Raw genomic sequence first — 22366 nt, 5'->3', positions numbered from 1 at the left:
GTTGCCCCTAGCTAAACGTTTTGTTTCAATGAAAAAGCCTGCACTTGTTCATTCAATGAGTAGAGCTTCACACATTGATTCAATACCACGAGTTCAAGGAATCGATTCAATTAAACAAACTACACCCATTCATTTAATGATAAAAAGTGCATGTGTTAATTCAAAGAGTACAGCTTCTCTCATTGATTCATTGTTTCGAGTTTAAAGTTTTCACTTAATGAAACAAGCTGAAACCAGTGAATCAGCCATTGATTTAAACTTCAAACAGTAATTCAATGAATCAATCGGCATTCTTAGATTTAATGAGACAGATGTAACTAACTTATGCAGTGAATCAAACCGCTCACATTCATTGAATGAAAAAGACTGCACGTCATAATTCAAAAAGTAGATCTTCTCTTTTTTATTCATTATGTCAAGCTTAACTCCTTCATTTAATGTAACAAACTGCAAACATTCAATCATTGTGTCAAACCTCAATCATTGATTCAATGAATCAAACCTTATTCATTGATTCAATGAAAGAAACTTCACTCATTTACTTAGTGATTCTAACAGCATTCATCCATTCAATGAATCAAACAGCACTCATTCATTTCATGAAAAAAGCTGCACATGCTGATCGAATAAGTAGAGCTTTGCCATTCATTTAATGAAACAAGTTGGACGCTTTCTGTCAAAGAAACCGACTGCATGCATTCATTTAATCAAACAGACTGCACTCGTTAATTCATTGTGTAGAGCTTCTTTCATTCATTCAACTTTTTAAACTTATCTCATTCATTCAACGCAACAAACTGCAGGTGAAAATTCAATGAGTACAGCTTCTCTCAATTATTCAGTGCCTCGAGCTAAACGTTTTGTTTCAATGAAAAAGCCTGAACTTGTTCATTCAATGAGTAGAGCTTCACACATTGATTCAATACCACGAGTTCAAGGAATAGATTCAATGAAACAAACTGCACCCATTCATTTAATGATAAAAAGTGCATGTGCTAATTCAATGAGTACAGCTTCTCTCATTGATTCATTTTTTCGAGTTTAAAGTTTTCATTTAATGAAACAAGCTGAAACCAGTGAATCAGCCATTGATTTAAACTTCAAGCAGTAATTCAATGAATCAATCGGCATTCTTAGATTTTATAAGACACGTGTAACTAACTTATGCAGTGAATCAAACCGCTCACATTCATTGAATGAAACAGACTGCACGTCTTAAATCAAAGAGTAGAACTTCTCTTATTTATTCATTATGTCAAGCTTAACTCCTTCATTTAATATAACAAACTGCAATCATTGTGTCAAACCTCAATCATTGATTCAATGAATCAAACGTTATTCATTGATTCAATGAAAGAAACTTCACTCATTTACTTAGCGATTCCAACTGAATTCATCCATTCAATGAATAAAACAGCACTCATACATTCCATGAAAAAATCTGCACATGCTAATCGAATAAGTAGAGCTTTGCCATTCATTTAATGAATCAAGTTGTATGCTTTCTGTTAAAGAAACCAACTGCATGCATTCATTTAATCAAACAGACTGCTCTCGTTAATTCAATGTGTGGAGCTTCTTTCATTCATTCAATTTTTAAGTTTATCTCATTCATTCAATGTAACAAACTGCAGGTGTTCATTCAATGAGTAGAGCTTCTCACATTGATTCAATACCACGAGTTTAAGGTTTCGATTCAATGAAACAAATTGCACCCATTGATTTAATGACAAAAAGTGCATGTGCTAATTGAATGAGGGCCTCCAGCTTAAAGTTTTCACTTAATGAAACAAGCTGAAACAATTGAATCAGTCATTTATTTAAACTTCAATCATAGATTCAATGAATCAAACGGTAATCTTAAGTTCAATGAGACAGATCTAACGAATCTTTTTAGTGAAACATACTGCACACATTTATTGAATTTACAGACTGCACGTGTTAACTCAAAGAGTAGAGCTTCTCTTATTTATTCAATATGTCAAGCTTAACTCCTTCATTTAATATAACAAACTGCAATCATTCAATCATTGTGCCAAACTTCAATCATCGATTCAATGAATCAAACGTCATTCATTGATTGAATGAACGAAACTTAACTTATTTATTTAGTGATTCCAAGAGCATGCATCCATTCAATGAATCAAACAGCACTCATTCATTCCATGAAAATATCTGCACATGCTAATCGAATGAGTAGAGCTTTTGCCATTCATTCAATGATACCTGTTGCACGCTTTCTGTCAAAGAAACCAACTGCCTGCATTCATTTCATCAAGCAGATTGCACTTGTTAATTCAATGTGTAGAGCTTCTTTCATTCAGTCAACGTTTCCAGCTTATATCATGCATTCAATGCAACAAACTGCAGGTGTTCATTCAATGAGTACAGCTACTCTCATTTATTCGTTGCCCCTAGCTAAACGTTTTGTTTCAATGAAAAAGCCTGCACTTGTTCATTCAATGAGTAGAGCTTCACACATTGATTCAATACCACGAGTTCAAGGAATCGATTCAATTAAACAAACTACACCCATTCATTTAATGATAAAAAGTGCATGTGTTAATTCAAAGAGTACAGCTTCTCTCATTGATTCATTGTTTCGAGTTTAAAGTTTTCACTTAATGAAACAAGCTGAAACCAGTGAATCAGCCATTGATTTAAACTTCAAACAGTAATTCAATGAATCAATCGGCATTCTTAGATTTAATGAGACAGATGTAACTAACTTATGCAGTGAATCAAACCGCTCACATTCATTGAATGAAAAAGACTGCACGTCATAATTCAAAAAGTAGATCTTCTCTTTTTTATTCATTATGTCAAGCTTAACTCCTTCATTTAATGTAACAAACTGCAAACATTCAATCATTGTGTCAAACCTCAATCATTGATTCAATGAATCAAACCTTATTCATTGATTCAATGAAAGAAACTTCACTCATTTACTTAGTGATTCTAACAGCATTCATCCATTCAATGAATCAAACAGCACTCATTCATTTCATGAAAAAAGCTGCACATGCTGATCGAATAAGTAGAGCTTTGCCATTCATTTAATGAAACAAGTTGGACGCTTTCTGTCAAAGAAACCGACTGCATGCATTCATTTAATCAAACAGACTGCACTCGTTAATTCAATGTGTAGAGCTTCTTTCATTCATTCAACTTTTTAAACTTATCTCATTCATTCAACGCAACAAACTGCAGGTGAAAATTCAATGAGTACAGCTTCTCTCAATTATTCAGTGCCTCGAGCTAAACGTTTTGTTTCAATGAAAAAGCCTGAACTTGTTCATTCAATGAGTAGAGCTTCACACATTGATTCAATACCACGAGTTCAAGGAATAGATTCAATGAAACAAACTGCACCCATTCATTTAATGATAAAAAGTGCATGTGCTAATTCAATGAGTACAGCTTCTCTCATTGATTCATTTTTTCGAGTTTAAAGTTTTCATTTAATGAAACAAGCTGAAACCAGTGAATCAGCCATTGATTTAAACTTCAAGCAGTAATTCAATGAATCAATCGGCATTCTTAGATTTTATAAGACACGTGTAACTAACTTATGCAGTGAATCAAACCGCTCACATTCATTGAATGAAACAGACTGCACGTCTTAAATCAAAGAGTAGAACTTCTCTTATTTATTCATTATGTCAAGCTTAACTCCTTCATTTAATATAACAAACTGCAATCATTGTGTCAAACCTCAATCATTGATTCAATGAATCAAACGTTATTCATTGATTCAATGAAAGAAACTTCACTCATTTACTTAGCGATTCCAACTGAATTCATCCATTCAATGAATAAAACAGCACTCATTCATTCCATGAAAAAATCTGCACATGCTAATCGAATAAGTAGAGCTTTGCCATTCATTTAATGAAACAAGTTGTATGCTTTCTGTTAAAGAAACCAACTGCATGCATTCATTTAATCAAACAGACTGCTCTCGTTAATTCAATGTGTGGAGCTTCTTTCATTCATTCAATTTTTAAGTTTATCTCATTCATTCAATGTAACAAACTGCAGGTGTTCATTCAATGAGTAGAGCTTCTCACATTGATTCAATACCACGAGTTTAAGGTTTCGATTCAATGAAACAAATTGCACCCATTGATTTAATGACAAAAAGTGCATGTGCTAATTGAATGAGGGCCTCCAGCTTAAAGTTTTCACTTAATGAAACAAGCTGAAACAATTGAATCAGTCATTTATTTAAACTTCAATCATAGATTCAATGAATCAAACGGTAATCTTAAGTTCAATGAGACAGATCTAACGAACCTTTTTAGTGAAACATACTGCACACATTTATTGAATTTACAGACTGCACGTGTTAACTCAAAGAGTAGAGCTTCTCTTATTTATTCAATATGTCAAGCTTAACTCCTTCATTTAATATAACAAACTGCAATCATTCAATCATTGTGCCAAACTTCAATCATCGATTCAATGAATCAAACGTCATTCATTGATTGAATGAACGAAACTTAACTTATTTATTTAGTGATTCCAAGAGCATGCATCCATTCAATGAATCAAACAGCACTCATTCATTCCATGAAAATATCTGCACATGCTAATCGAATGAGTAGAGCTTTTGCCATTCATTCAATGATACTAGTTGCACGCTTTCTGACAAAGAAACCAACTGCCTGCATTCATTTCATCAAGCAGATTGCACTTGTTAATTCAATGTGTAGAGCTTCTTTCATTCAGTCAACGTTTCCAGCTTATATCATGCATTCAATGCAACAAACTGCAGGTGTTCATTCAATGAGTACAGCTACTCTCATTTATTCGTTGCCCCTAGCTAAACGTTTTGTTTCAATGAAAAAGCCTGCACTTGTTCATTCAATGAGTAGAGCTTCACACATTGATTCAATACCACGAGTTCAAGGAATCGATTCAATTAAACAAACTACACCCATTCATTTAATGATAAAAAGTGCATGTGTTAATTCAAAGAGTACAGCTTCTCTCATTGATTCATTGTTTCGAGTTTCAAGTTTTCACTTAATGAAACAAGCTGAAACCAGTGAATCAGAATTGATTTAAACTTCAAACAGTAATTCAATGAATCAATCGGCATTCTTAGATTTAATGAGACAGATGTAACTAACTTATGCAGTGAATCAAACCGCTCACATTCATTGAATGAAAAAGACTGCACGTCATAATTCAAAAAGTAGATCTTCTCTTTTTTATTCATTATGTCAAGCTTAACTCCTTCATTTAATGTAACAAACTGCAAACATTCAATCATTGTGTCAAACCTCAATCATTGATTCAATGAATCAAACCTTATTCATTGATTCAATGAAAGAAACTTCACTCATTTACTTAGTGATTCTAACAGCATTCATCCATTCAATGAATCAAACAGCACTCATTCATTTCATGAAAAAAGCTGCACATGCTAATCGAATAAGTAGAGCTTTGCCATTCATTTAATGAAACAAGTTGCACGCTTTCTGTCAAAGAAACCGACTGCATGCATTCATTTAATCAAACAGACTGCACTCGTTAATTCAATGTGTAGAGCTTCTTTCATTCATTCAACTTTTTAAACTTATCTCATTCATTCAATGCAACAAACTGCAGGTATTCATTCAATGAGTACAGCTTCTCTCAATTATTCAGTGCCTCGAGCTAAACGTTTTGTTTCAATGAAAAAGCCTGAACTTGTTCATTCAATGAGTAGAGCTTCACACATTGATTCAATACCACGAGTTCAAGGAATAGATTCAATTAAACAAACTACACCCATTCATTTAATGATAAAAAGTGCATGTGCTAATTCAATGAGTACAGCTTCTCTCATTGATTCATCGTTTCGAGTTTAAAGTTTTCATTTAATGAAACAAGCTGAAACCAGTGAATCAGCCATTGATTTAAACTTCAAGCAGTAATTCAATGAATCAATCGGCATTCTTAGATTTTATAAGACACATGTAACTAACTTATGCAGTGAATCAAACCGCTCACATTCATTGAATGAAACAGACTGCACGTCTTAAATCAAAGAGTAGAACTTCTCTTATTTATTCATTATGTCAAGCTTAACTCCTTCATTTAATATAACAAACTGCAATCATTGTGTCAAACCTCAATCATTGATTCAATGAATCAAACGTTATTCATTGATTCAATGAAAGAAACTTCACTCATTTACTTAGCGATTCCAACTGAATTCATCCATTCAATGAATAAAACAGCACTCATTCATTCCATGAAAAAATCTGCACATGCTAATCGAATAAGTAGAGCTTTGCCATTCATTTAATGAAACAAGTTGTATGCTTTCTGTTAAAGATACCAACTGCATGCATTCATTTAATCAAACAGACTGCTCTCGTTAATTCAATGTGTGGAGCTTCTTTCATACATTCAATTTTTAAGTTTATCTCATTCATTCAATGTAACAAACTGCAGGTGTTCATTCAATGAGTAGAGCTTCTCACATTGATTCAATACCACGAGTTTAAGGTTTCGATTCAATGAAACAAATTGCACCCATTGATTTAATGACAACAAGTGCATGTGCTAATTGAATGAGGGCCTCCAGCTTAAAGTTTTCACTTAATGAAACAAGCTGAAACAATTGAATCAGTCATTTATTTAAACTTCAATCATAGATTCAATGAATCAAACGGTAATCTTAAGTTCAATGAGACAGATCTAACGAACCTTTTTAGTGAAACATACTGCACACATTTATTGAATTTACAGACTGCACGTGTTAACTCAAAGAGTAGAGCTTCTATTATTTATTCAATATGTCAAGCTTAACTCCTTCATTTAATATAACAAACTGCAATCATTCAATCATTGTGCCAAACTTCAATCATCGATTCAATGAATCAAACGTCATTCATTGATTGAATGAACGAAACTTAACTTATTTATTTAGTGATTCCAAGAGCATGCATCCATTCAATGAATCAAACAGCACTCATTCATTCCATGAAAATATCTGCACATGCTAATCGAATGAGTAGAGCTTTTGCCATTCATTCAATGATACTAGTTGCACGCTTTCTGTCAAAGAAACCAACTGTCTGCATTCATTTCATCAAGCAGATTGCACTTGTTAATTCAATGTGTAGAGCTTCTTTCATTCAGTCAACGTTTCCAGCTTATATCATGCATTCAATGCAACAAACTGCAGGTGTTCATTCAATGAGTACAGCTACTCTCATTTATTCGTTGCCCCTAGCTAAACGTTTTGTTTCAATGAAAAAGCCTGCACTTGTTCATTCAATGAGTAGAGCTTCACACATTGATTCAATACCACGAGTTCAAGGAATCGATTCAATTAAACAAACTACACCCATTCATTTAATGATAAAAAGTGCATGTGTTAATTCAAAGAGTACAGCTTCTCTCACTGATTCATTGTTTCGAGTTTAAAGTTTTCACTTAATGGAACAAGCTGAAACCAGTGAATCAGCCATTGATTTAAACTTCAAACAGTAATTCAATGAATCAATCGGCATTCTTAGATTTAATGAGACAGATGTAACTAACTTATGCAGTGAATCAAACCGCTCACATTCATTGAATGAAAAAGACTGCACGTCTTAATTCAAAAAGTAGATCTTCTCCTTTTTATTCATTATGTCAAGCTTAACTCCTTCATTTAATGTAACAAACTGCAAACATTCAATCATTGTGTCAAACCTCAATCATTGATTCAATGAATCAAACCTTATTCATTGATTCAATGAAAGAAACTTCACTCATTTACTTAGTGATTCTAACAGCATTCATCCATTCAATGAATCAAACAGCACTCATTCATTTCATGAAAAAAGCTGCACATGCTGATCGAATAAGTAGAGCTTTGCCATTCATTTAATGAAACAAGTTGCACGCTTTCTGTCAAAGAAACCGACTGCATGCATTCATTTAATCAAACAGACTGCACTCGTTAATTCAATGTGTAGACCTTCTTTCATTCATTCAACTTTTTAAACTTATCTCATTCATTCAACGCAACAAACTGCAGGTGAAAATTCAATGAGTACAGCTTCTCTCAATTATTCAGTGCCTCGAGCTAAACGTTTTGTTTCAATGAAAAAGCCTGAACTTGTTCATTCAATGAGTAGAGCTTCACACATTGATTCAATACCACGAGTTCAAGGATTCGATTCAATTAAACAAACTACACCCATTCATTTAATGATAAAAAGTGCATGTGCTAATTCAATGAGTACAGCTTCTCTCATTGATTCATCGTTTCGAGTTTAAAGTTTTCATTTAATGAAACAAGCTGAAACCAGTGAATCAGCCATTGATTTAAACTTCAAGCAGTAATTCAATGAATCAATCGGCATTCTTAGATTTTATAAGACACATGTAACTAACTTATGCAGTGAATCAAACCGCTCACATTCATTGAATGAAACACAGTGCACGTCTTAAATCAAAGAGTAGAACTGCTCTTATTTATTCATTATGTCAAGCTTAACTCCTTCATTTAATATAACAAACTGCAATCATTGTGTCAAACCTCAATCATTGATTCAATGAATCAAACGTTATTCATTGATTCAATGAAAGAAACTTCACTCATTTACTTAGCGATTCCAACTGAATTCATCCATTCAATGAATAAAACAGCACTCATTCATTCCATGAAAAAATCTGCACATGCTAATCGAATAAGTAGAGCTTTGCCATTCATTTAATGAAACAAGTTGTATGCTTTCTGTTAAAGAAACCAACTGCATGCATTCATTTAATAAAACAGACTGCTCTCGTTAATTCAATGTGTGGAGCTTCTTTCATTCATTCAATTTTTAAGTTTATCTCATTCATTCAATGTAACAAACTGCAGGTGTTCATTCAATGAGTAGAGCTTCTCACATTGATTCAATACCACGAGTTTAAGGTTTCGATTCAATGAAACAAATTGCACCCATTGATTTAATGACAAAAAGTGCATGTGCTAACTGAATGAGGGCCTCCAGCTTAAAGTTTTCACTGAATGAAACAAGCTGAAACAATTGAATCAGTCATTTATTTAAACTTCAATCATAGATTCAATGAATCAAACGGTAATCTTAAGTTCAATGAGACAGATCTAACGAACCTTTTTAGTGAAACATACTGCACACATTTATTGAATTTACAGACTGCACGTGTTAACTCAAAGAGTAGAACTTCTATTATTTATTCAATATGTCAAGCTTAACTCCTTCATTTAATATAACAAACTGCAATCATTCAATCATTGTGCCAAACTTCAATCATCGATTCAATGAATCAAACGTCATTCATTGATTGAATGAACGAAACTTAACTTATTTATTTAGTGATTCCAAGAGCATGCATCCATTCAATGAATCAAACAGCACTCATTCATTCCATGAAAATATCTGCACATGCTAATCGAATGAGTAGAGCTTTTGCCATTCATTCAATGATACTAGTTGCACGCTTTCTGTCAAAGAAACCAACTGCCTGCATTCATTTCATCAAGCAGATTGCACTTGTTAATTCAATGTGTAGAGCTTCTTTCATTCAGTCAACGTTTCCAGCTTATATCATGCATTCAATGCAACAAACTGCAGGTGTTCATTCAATGAGTACAGCTACTCTCATTTATTCGTTGCCCCTAGCTAAACGTTTTGTTTCAATGAAAAAGCCTGCACTTGTTCATTCAATGAGTAGAGCTTCACACATTGATTCAATACCACGAGTTCAAGGAATCGATTCAATGAAACAAACTGTACCCATTCATTTAATGATAAAAAGTGCATGTGTTAATTCAAAGAGTACAGCTTCTCTCATTGATTCATTGTTTCGAGTTTAAAGTTTTCACTTAATGAAACAAGCTGAAACCAGTGAATCAGCCATTGATTTAAACTTCAAACAGTAATTCAATGAATCAATCGGCATTCTTAGATTTAATGAGACAGATGTAACTAACTTATGCAGTGAATCAAACCGCTCATATTCATTGAATGAAAAAGACTGCACGTCATAATTCAAAAAGTAGATCTTCTCTTTTTTATTCCTTATGTCAAGCTTAACTCCTTCATTTAATGTAACAAACTGCAAACATTCAATCATTGTGTCAAACCTCAATAATTGATTCAATGAATCAAACCTTATTCATTGATTCAATGAAAGAAACTTCACTCATTTACTTCGTGATTCTAACAGCATTCATCCATTCAATGAATCAAACAGCACTCATTCATTTCATGAAAAAAGCTGCACATGCTAATCGAATAAGTAGAGCTTTGCCATTCATTTAATGAAACAAGTTGGACGCTTTCTGTCAAAGAAACCGACTGCATGCATTCATTTAATCAAACAGACTGCACTCGTTAATTCAATGTGTAGAGCTTCTTTCATTCATTCAACTTTTTAAGCTTATCTCATTCATTCAATGCAACAAACTGCAGGTGTTCATTCAATGAGTACAGCTTCTCTCAATTATTCAGTGCCTCGAGCTAAACGTTTTGTTTCAATGAAAAAGCCTGAACTTGTTCATTCAATGAGTAGAGCTTCACACATTGATTCAATACCACGAGTTCAAGGAATAGATTCAATGAAACAAACTGCACCCATTCATTTAATGATAAAAAGTGCATGTGCTAATTCAATGAGTACAGCTTCTCTCATTGATTCATTTTTTCGAGTTTAAAGTTTTCATTTAATGAAACAAGCTGAAACCAGTGAATCAGCCATTGATTTAAACTTCAAGCAGTAATTCAATGAATCAATCGGCATTCTTAGATTTTATAAGACACGTGTAACTAACTTATGCAGTGAATCAAACCGCTCACATTCATTGAATGAAACAGACTGCACGTCTTAAATCAAAGAGTAGAACTTCTCTTATTTATTCATTATGTCAAGCTTAACTCCTTCATTTAATATAACAAACTGCAATCATTGTGTCAAACCTCAATCATTGATTCAATGAATCAAACGTTATTCATTGATTCAATGAAAGAAACTTCACTCATTTACTTAGCGATTCCAACTGAATTCATCCATTCAATGAATAAAACAGCACTCATTCATTCCATGAAAAAATCTGCACATGCTAATCGAATAAGTAGAGCTTTGCCATTAATTTAATGAAACAAGTTGTATGCTTTCTGTTAAAGAAACCAACTGCATGCATTCATTTAATCAAACAGACTGCTCTCGTTAATTCAATGTGTGGAGCTTCTTTCAATCATTCAATTTTTAAGTTTATCTCATTCATTCAATGTAACAAACTGCAGGTGTTCATTCAATGAGTAGAGCTACTCTCATTTATTCGTTGCCCCTAGCTAAACGTTTTGTTTCAATGAAAAAGCCTGCACTTGTTCATTCAATGAGTAGAGCTTCACACATTGATTCAATACCACGAGTTCAAGGAATCGATTCAATGAAACAAACTACACCCATTCATTTAATGATAAAAAGTGCATGTGTTAATTCAAAGAGTACAGCTTCTCTCATTGATTCATTGTTTCGAGTTTAAAGTTTTCACTTAATGAAACAAGCTGAAACCAGTGAATCAGCCATTGATTTAAACTTCAAACAGTAATTCAATGAATCAATCGGCATTCTTAGATTTAATGAGACAGATGTAACTAACTTATGCAGTGAATCAAACCGCTCACATTCATTGAATGAAAAAGACTGCACGTCATAATTCAAAAAGTAGATCTTCTCTTTTTTATTCATTATGTCAAGCTTAACTCCTTCATTTAATGTAACAAACTGTAAACATTCAATCATTGTGTCATACCTCAATCATTGATTCAATGAATCAAACCTTATTCATTGATTCAATGAAAGAAACTTCACTCATTTACTTAGTGATTCTAACAGCATTCATCCATTCAATGAATCAAACAGCACTCATTCATTTCATGAAAAAAGCTGCACATGCTGATCGAATAAGTAGAGCTTTGCCATTCATTTAATGAAACAAGTTGCACGCTTTCTGTCAAAGAAACCGACTGCATGCATTCATTTAATCAAACAGACTGCACTCGTTAATTCAATGTGTAGAGCTTCTTTCATTCATTCAACTTTTTAAACTTATCTCATTCATTCAACGCAACAAACTGCAGGTGAAAATTCAATGAGTACAGCTTCTCTCAATTATTCAGTGCCTCGAGCTAAACGTTTTGTTTCAATGAAAAAGCCTGAACTTGTTCATTCAATGAGTAGAGCTTCACACATTGATTCAATACCACGAGTTCAAGGAATAGATTCAATTAAACAAACTACACCCATTCATTTAATGATAAAAAGTGCATGTGCTAATTCAATGAGTACAGCTTCTCTCATTGATTCATCGTTTCGAGTTTAAAGTTTTCATTTAATGAAACAAGCTGAAACCAGTGAATCAGCCATTGATTTAAACTTCAAGCAGTAATTCAATGAATCAATCGGCATTCTTAGATTTTATAAGACACATGTAACTAACTTATGCAGTGAATCAAACCGCTCACATTCATTGAATGAAACAGACTGCACGTCTTAAATCAAAGAGTAGAACTTCTCTTATTTATTCATTATGTCAAGCTTAACTCCTTCATTTAATATAACAAACTGCAATCATTGTGTCAAACCTCAATCATTGATTCAATGAATCAAACGTTATTCATTGATTCAATGAAAGAAACTTCACTCATTTACTTAGCGATTCCAACTGAATTCATCCATTCAATGAATAAAACAGCACTCATTCATTCCATGAAAAAATCTGCACATGCTAATCGAATAAGTAGAGCTTTGCCATTCATTTAATGAAACAAGTTGTATGCTTTCTGTTAAAGAAACCAACTGCATGCATTCATTTAATCAAACAGACTGCTCTCGTTAATTCAATGTGTGGAGCTTCTTTCATTCATTCAATTTTTAAGTTTATCTCATTCATTCAATGTAACAAACTGCAGGTGTTCATTCAATGAGTAGAGCTTCTCACATTGATTCAATACCACGAGTTTAAGGTTTCGATTCAATGAAACAAATTGCACCCATTGATTTAATGACAAAAAGTGCATGTGCTAATTGAATGAGGGCCTCCAGCTTAAAGTTTTCACTTAATGAAACAAGCTGAAACAATTGAATCAGTCATTTATTTAAACTTCAATCATAGATTCAATGAATCAAACGGTAATCTTAAGTTCAATGAGACAGATCTAACGAACCTTTTTAGTGAAACATACTGCACACATTTATTGAATTTACAGACTGCACGTGTTAACTCAAAGAGTAGAACTTCTATTATTTATTCAATATGTCAAGCTTAACTCCTTCATTTAATATAACAAACTGCAATCATTCAATCATTGTGCCAAACTTCAATCATCGATTCAATGAATCAAACGTCATTCATTGATTGAATGAACGAAACTTAACTTATTTATTTAGTGATTCCAAGAGCATGCATCCATTCAATGAATCAAACAGCACTCATTCATTCCATGAAAATATCTGCACATGCTAATCGAATGAGTAGAGCTTTTGCCATTCATTCAATGATACTAGTTGCACGCTTTCTGTCAAAGAAACCAACTGCCTGCATTCATTTCATCAAGCAGATTGCACTTGTTAATTCAATGTGTAGAGCTTCTTTCATTCAGTCAACGTTTCCAGCTTATATCATGCATTCAATGCAACAAACTGCAGGTGTTCATTCAATGAGTACAGCTACTCTCATTTATTCGTTGCCCCTAGCTAAACGTTTTGTTTCAATGAAAAAGCCAGCACTTGTTCATTCAATGAGTAGAGCTTCACACATTGATTCAATACCACGAGTTCAAGGAATCGATTCAATGAAAGAAACTGTACCCATTCATTTAATGATAAAAAGTGCATGTGTTAATTCAAAGAGTACAGATTCTCTCATTGATTCATTGTTTCGAGTTTAAAGTTTTCACTTAATGAAACAAGCTGAAACCAGTGAATCAGCCATTGATTTAAACTTCAAACAGTAATTCAATGAATCAATCGGCATTCTTAGATTTAATGAGACAGATGTAACTAACTTATGCAGTGAATCAAACCGCTCACATTCATTGAATGAAAAAGACTGCACGTCATAATTCAAAAAGTAGATCTTCTCCTTTTTATTCATTATGTCAAGCTTAACTCCTTCATTTAATGTAACAAACTGCAAACATTCAATCATTGTGTCAAACCTCAATCATTGATTCAATGAATCAAACCTTATTCATTGATTCAATGAAAGAAACTTCACTCATTTACTTAGTGATTCTAACAGCATTCATCCATTCAATGAATCAAACAGCACTCATTCATTTCATGAAAAAAGCTGCACATGCTGATCGAATAAGTAGAGCTTTGCCATTCATTTAATGAAACAAGTTGGACGCTTTCTGTCAAAGAAACCGACTGCATGCATTCATTTAATCAAACAGACTGCACTCGTTAATTCAATGTGTAGAGCTTCTTTCATTCATTCAACTTTTTAAACTTATCTCATTCATTCAACGCAACAAACTGCAGGTGAAAATTCAATGAGTACAGCTTCTCTCAATTATTCAGTGCCTCGAGCTAAACGTTTTGTTTCAATGAAAAAGCCTGAACTTGTTCATTCAATGAGTAGAGCTTCACACATTGATTCAATACCACGAGTTCAAGGAATAGATTCAATTAAACAAACTACACCCATTCATTTAATGATAAAAAGTGCATGTGCTAATTCAATGAGTACAGCTTCTCTCATTGATTCATCGTTTCGAGTTTAAAGTTTTCATTTAATGAAACAAGCTGAAACCAGTGAATCAGCCATTGATTTAAACTTCAAGCAGTAATTCAATGAATCAATCGGCATTCTTAGATTTTATAAGACACATGTAACTAACTTATGCAGTGAATCAAACCGCTCACATTCATTGAATGTATTAAATCAAAGAGTAGAACTTCTCTTATTTATTCATTATGTCAAGCTTAACTCCTTCATTTAATATAACAAACTGCAATCATTGTGTCAAACCTCAATCATTGATTCAATGAATCAAACGTTATTCATTGATTCAATGAAAGAAACTTCACTCATTTACTTAGCGATTCCAACTGAATTCATCCATTCAATGAATAAAACAGCACTCATTCATTCCATGAAAAAATCTGCACATGCTAATCGAATAAGTAGAGCTTTGCCATTCATTTAATGAAACAAGTTGTATGCTTTCTGTTAAAGAAACCAACTGCATGCATTCATTTAATCAAACAGACTGCTCTCGTTAATTCAATGTGTGGAGCTTCTTTCAATCATTCAATTTTTAAGTTTATCTCATTCATTCAATGTAACAAACTGCAGGTGTTCATTCAATGAGTAGAGCTACTCTCATTTATTCGTTGCCCCTAGCTAAACGTTTTGTTTCAATGAAAAAGCCTGCACTTGTTCATTCAATGAGTAGAGCTTCACACATTGATTCAATACCACGAGTTCAAGGAATCGATTCAATGAAACAAACTACACCCATTCATTTAATGATAAAAAGTGCATGTGTTAATTCAAAGAGTACAGCTTCTCTCATTGATTCATTGTTTCGAGTTTAAAGTTTTCACTTAATGAAACAAGCTGAAACCAGTGAATCAGCCATTGATTTAAACTTCAAACAGTAATTCAATGAATCAATCGGCATTCTTAGATTTAATGAGACAGATGTAACTAACTTATGCAGTGAATCAAACCGCTCACATTCATTGAATGAAAAAGACTGCACGTCATAATTCAAAAAGTAGATCTTCTCTTTTTTATTCATTATGTCAAGCTTAACTCCTTCATTTAATGTAACAAACTGTAAACATTCAATCATTGTGTCATACCTCAATCATTGATTCAATGAATCAAACCTTATTCATTGATTCAATGAAAGAAACTTCACTCATTTACTTAGTGATTCTAACAGCATTCATCCATTCAATGAATCAAACAGCACTCATTCATTTCATGAAAAAAGCTGCACATGCTGATCGAATAAGTAGAGCTTTGCCATTCATTTAATGAAACAAGTTGCACGCTTTCTGTCAAAGAAACCGACTGCATGCATTCATTTAATCAAACAGACTGCACTCGTTAATTCAATGTGTAGAGCTTCTTTCATTCATTCAACTTTTTAAACTTATCTCATTCATTCAACGCAACAAACTGCAGGTGAAAATTCAATGAGTACAGCTTCTCTCAATTATTCAGTGCCTCGAGCTAAACGTTTTGTTTCAATGAAAAAGCCTGAACTTGTTCATTCAATGAGTAGAGCTTCACACATTGATTCAATACCACGAGTTCAAGGAATAGATTCAATTAAACAAACTACACCCATTCATTTAATGATAAAAAGTGCATGTGCTAATTCAATGAGTACAGCTTCTCTCATTGATTCATCGTTTCGAGTTTAAAGTTTTCATTTAATGAAACAAGCTGAAACCAGTGAATCAGCCATTGATTTAAACTTCAAGCAGTAATTCAATGAATCAATCGGCATTCTTAGATTTTATAAGACACATGTAACTAACTTATGCAGTGAATCAAACCGCTCACATTCATTGAATGAAACAGACTGCACGTCTTAAATCAAAGAGTAGAACTTCTCTTATTTATTCATTATGTCAAGCTTAACTCCTTCATTTAATATAACAAACTGCAATCATTGTGTCAAACCTCAATCATTGATTCAATGAATCAAACGTTATTCATTGATTCAATGAAAGAAACTTCACTCATTTACTTAGCGATTCCAACTGAATTCATCCATTCAATGAATAAAACAGCACTCATTCATTCCATGAAAAAATCTGCACATGCTAATCGAATAAGTAGAGCTTTGCCATTCATTTAATGAAACAAGTTGTATGCTTTCTGTTAAAGAAACCAACTGCATGCATTCATTTAATCAAACAGACTGCTCTCGTTAATTCAATGTGTGGAGCTTCTTTCATTCATTCAATTTTTAAGTTTATCTCATTCATTCAATGTAACAAACTGCAGGTGTTCATTCAATGAGTAGAGCTTCTCACATTGATTCAATACCACGAGTTTAAGGTTTCGATTCAATGAAACAAATTGCACCCATTGATTTAATGACAAAAAGTGCATGTGCTAATTGAATGAGGGCCTCCAGCTTAAAGTTTTCACTTAATGAAACAAGCTGAAACAATTGAATCAGTCATTTATTTAAACTTCAATCATAGATTCAATGAATCAAACGGTAATCTTAAGTTCAATGAGACAGATCTAACGAACCTTTTTAGTGAAACATACTGCACACATTTATTGAATTTACAGACTGCACGTGTTAACTCAAAGAGTAGAACTTCTATTATTTATTCAATATGTCAAGCTTAACTCCTTCATTTAATATAACAAACTGCAATCATTCAATCATTGTGCCAAACTTCAATCATCGATTCAATGAATCAAACGTCATTCATTGATTGAATGAACGAAACTTAACTTATTTATTTAGTGATTCCAAGAGCATGCATCCATTCAATGAATCAAACAGCACTCATTCATTCCATGAAAATATCTGCACATGCTAATCGAATGAGTAGAGCTTTTGCCATTCATTCAATGATACTAGTTGCACGCTTTCTGTCAAAGAAACCAACTGCCTGCATTCATTTCATCAAGCAGATTGCACTTGTTAATTCAATGTGTAGAGCTTCTTTCATTCAGTCAACGTTTCCAGCTTATATCATGCATTCAATGCAACAAACTGCAGGTGTTCATTCAATGAGTACAGCTACTCTCATTTATTCGTTGCCCCTAGCTAAACGTTTTGTTTCAATGAAAAAGCCAGCACTTGTTCATTCAATGAGTAGAGCTTCACACATTGATTCAATACCACGAGTTCAAGGAATCGATTCAATGAAAGAAACTGTACCCATTCATTTAATGATAAAAAGTGCATGTGTTAATTCAAAGAGTACAGATTCTCTCATTGATTCATTGTTTCGAGTTTAAAGTTTTCACTTAATGAAACAAGCTGAAACCAGTGAATCAGCCATTGATTTAAACTTCAAACAGTAATTCAATGAATCAATCGGCATTCTTAGATTTAATGAGACAGATGTAACTAACTTATGCAGTGAATCAAACCGCTCACATTCATTGAATGAAAAAGACTGCACGTCATAATTCAAAAAGTAGATCTTCTCCTTTTTATTCATTATGTCAAGCTTAACTCCTTCATTTAATGTAACAAACTGCAAACATTCAATCATTGTGTCAAACCTCAATCATTGATTCAATGAATCAAACCTTATTCATTGATTCAATGAAAGAAACTTCACTCATTTACTTAGTGATTCTAACAGCATTCATCCATTCAATGAATCAAACAGCACTCATTCATTTCATGAAAAAAGCTGCACATGCTGATCGAATAAGTAGAGCTTTGCCATTCATTTAATGAAACAAGTTGGACGCTTTCTGTCAAAGAAACCGACTGCATGCATTCATTTAATCAAACAGACTGCACTCGTTAATTCAATGTGTAGAGCTTCTTTCATTCATTCAACTTTTTAAACTTATCTCATTCATTCAACGCAACAAACTGCAGGTGAAAATTCAATGAGTACAGCTTCTCTCAATTATTCAGTGCCTCGAGCTAAACGTTTTGTTTCAATGAAAAAGCCTGAACTTGTTCATTCAATGAGTAGAGCTTCACACATTGATTCAATACCACGAGTTCAAGGAATAGATTCAATTAAACAAACTACACCCATTCATTTAATGATAAAAAGTGCATGTGCTAATTCAATGAGTACAGCTTCTCTCATTGATTCATCGTTTCGAGTTTAAAGTTTTCATTTAATGAAACAAGCTGAAACCAGTGAATCAGCCATTGATTTAAACTTCAAGCAGTAATTCAATGAATCAATCGGCATTCTTAGATTTTATAAGACACATGTAACTAACTTATGCAGTGAATCAAACCGCTCACATTCATTGAATGTATTAAATCAAAGAGTAGAACTTCTCTTATTTATTCATTATGTCAAGCTTAACTCCTTCATTTAATATAACAAACTGCAATCATTGTGTCAAACCTCAATCATTGATTCAATGAATCAAACGTTATTCATTGATTCAATGAAAGAAACTTCACTCATTTACTTAGCGATTCCAACTGAATTCATCCATTCAATGAATAAAACAGCACTCATTCATTCCATGAAAAAATCTGCACATGCTAATCGAATAAGTAGAGCTTTGCCATTCATTTAATGAAACAAGTTGTATGCTTTCTGTTAAAGAAACCAACTGCATGCATTCATTTAATCAAACAGACTGCTCTCGTTAATTCAATGTGTGGAGCTTCTTTCATTCATTCAATTTTTAAGTTTATCTCATTCATTCAATGTAACAAACTGCAGGTGTTCATTCAATGAGTAGAGCTTCTCACATTGATTCAATACCACGAGTTTAAGGTTTCGATTCAATGAAACAATTTGCACCCATTGATTTAATGACAAAAAGTGCATGTGCTAATTGAATGAGGGCCTCCAGCTTAAAGTTTTCACTTAATGAAACAAGCTGAAACAATTGAATCAGTCATTTATTTAAACTTCAATCATAGATTCAATGAATCAAACGGTAATCTTAAGTTCAATGAGACAGATCTAACGAACCTTTTTAGTGAAACATACTGCACACATTTATTGAATTTACAGACTGCACGTGTTAACTCAAAGAGTAGAACTTCTATTATTTATTCAATATGTCAAGCTTAACTCCTTCATTTAATATAACAAACTGCAATCATTCAATCATTGTGCCAAACTTCAATCATCGATTCAATGAATCAAACGTCATTCATTGATTGAATGAACGAAACTTAACTTATTTATTTAGTGATTCCAAGAGCATGCATCCATTCAATGAATCAAACAGCACTCATTCATTCCATGAAAATATCTGCACATGCTAATCGAATGAGTAGAGCTTTTGCCATTCATTCAATGATACTAGTTGCACGCTTTCTGTCAAAGAAACCAACTGCCTGCATTCATTTCATCAAGCAGATTGCACTTGTTAATTCAATGTGTAGAGCTTCTTTCATTCAGTCAACGTTTCCAGCTTATATCATGCATTCAATGCAACAAACTGCAGGTGTTCATTCAATGAGTACAGCTACTCTCATTTATTCGTTGCCCCTAGCTAAACGTTTTGTTTCAATGAAAAAGCCAGCACTTGTTCATTCAATGAGTAGAGCTTCACACATTGATTCAATACCACGAGTTCAAGGAATCGATTCAATGAAAGAAACTGTACCCATTCATTTAATGATAAAAAGTGCATGTGTTAATTCAAAGAGTACAGATTCTCTCATTGATTCATTGTTTCGAGTTTAAAGTTTTCACTTAATGAAACAAGCTGAAACCAGTGAATCAGCCATTGATTTAAACTTCAAACAGTATTTCAATGAATCAATCGGCATTCTTAGATTTAATGAGACAGATGTAACTAACTTATGCAGTGAATCAAACCGCTCACATTCATTGAATGAAAAAGACTGCACGTCATAATTCAAAAAGTAGATCTTCTCCTTTTTATTCATTATGTCAAGCTTAACTCCTTCATTTAATGTAACAAACTGCAAACATTCAATCATTGTGTCAAACCTCAATCATTGATTCAATGAATCAAACCTTATTCATTGATTCAATGAAAGAAACTTCACTCATTTACTTAGTGATTCTAACAGCATTCATCCATTCAATGAATCAAACAGCACTCATTCATTTCATGAAAAAAGCTGCACATGCTGATCGAATAAGTAGAGCTTTGCCATTCATTTAATGAAACAAGTTGGACGCTTTCTGTCAAAGAAACCGACTGCATGCATTCATTTAATCAAACAGACTGCACTCGTTAATTCAATGTGTAGAGCTTCTTTCATTCATTCAACTTTTTAAACTTATCTCATTCATTCAACGCAACAAACTGCAGGTGAAAATTCAATGAGTACAGCTTCTCTCAATTATTCAGTGCCTCGAGCTAAACGTTTTGTTTCAATGAAAAAGCCTGAACTTGTTCATTCAATGAGTAGAGCTTCACACATTGATTCAATACCACGAGTTCAAGGAATAGATTCAATTAAACAAACTACACCCATTCATTTAATGATAAAAAGTGCATGTGCTAATTCAATGAGTACAGCTTCTCTCATTGATTCATCGTTTCGAGTTTAAAGTTTTCATTTAATGAAACAAGCTGAAACCAGTGAATCAGCCATTGATTTAAACTTCAAGCAGTAATTCAATGAATCAATCGGCATTCTTAGATTTTATAAGACACATGTAACTAACTTATGCAGTGAATCAAACCGCTCACATTCATTGAATGTCTTAAATCAAAGAGTAGAACTTCTCTTATTTATTCATTATGTCAAGCTTAACTCCTTCATTTAATATAACAAACTGCAATCATTGTGTCAAACCTCAATCATTGATTCAATGAATCAAACGTTATTCATTGATTCAATGAAAGAAACTTCACTCATTTACTTAGCGATTCCAACTGAATTCATCCATTCAATGAATAAAACAGCACTCATTCATTCCATGAAAAAATCTGCACATGCTAATCGAATAAGTAGAGCTTTGCCATTCATTTAATGAAACAAGTTGTATGCTTTCTGTTAAAGAAACCAACTGCATGCATTCATTTAATCAAACAGACTGCTCTCGTTAATTCAATGTGTGGAGCTTCTTTCATTCATTCAATTTTTAAGTTTATCTCATTCATTCAATGTAACAAACTGCAGGTGTTCATTCAATGAGTAGAGCTTCTCACATTGATTCAATACCACGAGTTTAAGGTTTCGATTCAATGAAACAATTTGCACCCATTGATTTAATGACAAAAAGTGCATGTGCTAATTGAATGAGGGCCTCCAGCTTAAAGTTTTCACTTAATGAAACAAGCTGAAACAATTGAATCAGTCATTTATTTAAACTTCAATCATAGATTCAATGAATCAAACGGTAATCTTAAGTTCAATGAGACAGATCTAACGAACCTTTTTAGTGAAACATACTGCACACATTTATTGAATTTACAGACTGCACGTGTTAACTCAAAGAGTAGAACTTCTATTATTTATTCAATATGTCAAGCTTAACTCCTTCATTTAATATAACAAACAGCAATCATTCAATCATTGTGCCAAACTTCAATCATTGATTCAATGAATCAAACGTCATTCATTGATTGAATGAACGAAACTTAACTTATTTATTTAGTGATTCCAAGAGCATGCATCCATTCAATGAATCAAACAGCACTCATTCATTCCATGAAAATATCTGCACATGCTAATCGAATGAGTAGAGCTTTTGCCATTCATTC

Source organism: Chiloscyllium punctatum, chromosome 27 (assembly GCF_047496795.1).
Source record: "Chiloscyllium punctatum isolate Juve2018m chromosome 27, sChiPun1.3, whole genome shotgun sequence".
Classification (NCBI taxonomy): domain Eukaryota; kingdom Metazoa; phylum Chordata; class Chondrichthyes; order Orectolobiformes; family Hemiscylliidae; genus Chiloscyllium; species Chiloscyllium punctatum.
This window is presented reverse-complemented; position numbering follows the sequence as displayed.